We start from the raw sequence: 3,339 nt of genomic DNA, 5'->3' as shown, positions 1-3,339 counted from the left end.
ATCTTTGATTAGTTTGTCTTATGGTTGGTGAGTTTTGTTAATGTTCAGTCTCTTTTTCTTTCGGTCCTTAATTATTTCATATTTTTCTTTCCTGATATTTATTATTTCTTGACATGTGCTGCATTTGTATTTGGCTGTTTTGTTTTTCTAGAGGCTTGGGGTATGTGGTTAGCTTATTTATTTGAGTTTTCTCTGAATTTTAATATGCACACTTAGAGACATAAATCTTCCTGTGTGAACTGCCTTCTTTGCATCCCAGAGGTTTGGTAGGATATGCGCTCATTTTCATTTGCTTCTTAGAATGTTTTAATTACCTCCCTGATATTGCCAATAATCCAAAGCTTCTTCTACAGTGTATTGTTTGGTCTCCAAGGCTCTGTGTATTTTCTGATGTTACTCTTACTAATTATTTCTATATTTTCCCCATTGTGGTCATATACAACAGGGGGGATTATTTCATTTTATTAAAAAAATATCGAGGATTGATTTGGACCTACAATATGTTCAATTTTAGAGAGGATTTCATACATTACTGAGAAGATGAGAATTTTTAACTTTATGTGGAATGTTCTATAGATATCCACAAAATCTAGTGGATATATGCTAAAATTAGTCTCTGAGGGGTCTTGACTAGTTTTTAATTTGATAGATCTAGCTAAATGTAATATTTCCCCACTATTATTGTGTCATCATCTATGTAGTCTTCTTTTACTGTTGGGTAATTTTTTTAAAAGAATGAAATTGGGGACCTTAAAATTTCATGCATTTATGTGTACAACAGTTTGTCTTCTTGATGAATTGATTTGTATTGATTTGCAGTGTTTGTCTGTTTTGACAAGTTGTGGTTTGCACCCTACTTTATCAGATATGGGAATTGCCTCAACAACTGGTTTGTAGCTTTTGTTTGTTTTGCATTTTTATTTTCAACCTTTTATTCTCAGATTTCTAATGTATTTATTAACTATACACGCTTCTTAAAAACAGTAGTTAGGTCTTGTTTTCAAATATTTTAATTTTATGAGTGTATTTGTTTTCATGTATTTATGCATACACACGTGTAGGTCCCAGAGGAGTCCAGAAGAGGGGATTAGATTCCTTAAAGCTGGAGTTACAGGTGAATATGAGCCACTGATGTTGGTGCCATGTTCTGAAGTCAGGTTCTCTGAAAAACATCGTGGGTACTCTTAACTGCTGAGCCATCTTTCTAGTTCTGAATCTTGATTTTTAATTCAGTCGTTTAGTCTGTGCCTTTAAACTGATCTATTAAGGCTCCTTGCCTTCAAGGTTATAGTTGAGAAGACTCTGTTATTATTCATCATTTATTGTTTGTTGTTGTCATTGGTTTGTTAATTAGTAATTATTCTTCCTTTGGTAGTGTTGGATAGCTGCAGGTTTGCTGTGTTGGACATTACTTATTGTGTCTCAGTTTTCCTCTGTTCATCTTTGGTTCTCATGAAATACATTCTTTTCTCTGTATACAAGTTGAAACTATTCTTTTTCTATATATAGAAGTCTTTTAAGAGTTTTTTGCAAAGTTAACTTAGTTGACATGATATATGTGCCTGGAAATATTCTTATTTCTCTATTTATTTTAGTAAATACTTTTTCTAGATATTTATTTACTTTCAAGTCTTGAAATATATCATTCAATTCTTTTCAGGCTTTTATGGCTGTTGACAACAGATGTAGTCTTATTCTGATGTTTTTACTTTTTTTTCCCTTTCAGTTTTAGTATTGTTTGTTTGCTCTGTATTTTTGGCATGTTGATTTTGATATGTCAAGGAGACACTCTTCTTTGATCAAGTCTATTTAGACTTCTATATGCTTCCTGTGTTTTGGAAGTCTATTTCTTTCCATAGGGTTAGAAAATTCTTAGCTACAATTGAATTGAATTGCATGTCTAAAGGTTTGATTTTAATCTCAGCTCCTTCTTATACTCTAAGGATTCTTCCTTGCTCCCTGTGTTGGGGCTCCTTCACCTAAACCCTAAACCCATACCAACAAGGTTTCTTCCATTGTGCTAACCCAGAATGCTGCAGGGCCTGTTCCCCTGAATATTGTAGTTTGTGGGGGTCAGGGACTACTCTTCCATTCTTATGAAGACAGGGCCAGCTCTTTCATCTGCATCAGGTATTGATGGTCAGAGTGATGATTAATGGGGATAGCTCTCCCATGCTCACAAGTTTAGGGCTGGCTCACCCACACTTATGCCAGCAGGACTGGCTCTATTGTGCTGTCCCTGAGAGGTGCAGGGCCTGCTCTCCTAAGTGCTGCAGCTATTGGGGACAGGAACAGCTCTCCTACCTTTCTTACCTCAGGGTCAACTCTCCTACCTGCCTCAGACATTGATAGGTGGGGGCAGCGAATGGGCAACTCCCCCATCCCATGCTGCCATGAGCAGATGAGGGGTGGGGTTAGTTTCCTATGCTCACATTCTCAGGGTGGGCTCACCTCTGCTCTCATTACCAATCCTGCTGTGCTGCCCAGACAAAGTGCAGGGCTCACTTTTCCATGTGATGAACCTGGTCAATGAGTCAGCTCCCATACCATCTCAGCCTGTTTCCTTCCTCTCTCATTTCTTCCACAGGACCTGAACCATTCTCTCTCTCTCTCTCTCTCTCTCTCTCTCTCTCTCTCTCTCTCTCTCTCTCTCTCTCTCTCTCTCTCCTCTTCATATCACAACATATTTTATCTTCACTCAATCTAATACTGCCCATCTGCCTGGTGCTGCAAATTACTAGGCGGACCCATGTTTTCTCCCCAAAACCTGCATGAGGGTTTCTTTGTCCCACTCAGGTCCCCATAATGCTGGGTTAAGCCATGGTTCCTCATCATAAAGAGATGATTGTAGTGCCCAACCACCTGGTGCCCTGGGAGGGCCTCTGTTTGGTACATTTGGCTGAGTTCTACCTTCCTCTGCCTTATGTAGTGTGATGGAGGCTTTGCTGGAGTCCAGCAGTGGGGCCTCAGCTGATATTTTTTGAAGGCAGAATTTGGTAGTATATTTCTGGTATTTTGGCTATTTTATCATGTTTGTTTTTGTTAGTGGTATTAAGAAGCTATCAGCATATGGAGATTATAGAGGGGTGTGTCTGTTTTCTTGTTTTTTTTTATATTCTTTGTTATGTTTTATCAATTTGCTGATGTGTGTATGTCTTTCAGTTTGTAGTTTTTCTTCGTTGCACAAAATTTTTGTTTGCTTTATTTTTTTTTATTTTTGGTTTTTTTTATAAATTTATTTATTTATTAAATATTTCTGTCTCTTCCCCGCCACCGCCTCCCATTTCCCTCCCCCTCCCCCAATTAAGTCCCCCCCAGCCCGAAAAGCAATCAGGGTTC

This window comes from Microtus pennsylvanicus, chromosome 2 (assembly GCF_037038515.1).
Source record: "Microtus pennsylvanicus isolate mMicPen1 chromosome 2, mMicPen1.hap1, whole genome shotgun sequence".
In the NCBI taxonomy this organism is placed as follows: Eukaryota; Metazoa; Chordata; class Mammalia; order Rodentia; family Cricetidae; genus Microtus; species Microtus pennsylvanicus.
The sequence above is the reverse complement of the archived record's forward strand: the minus strand, read 5'-3'. Positions refer to the sequence as shown.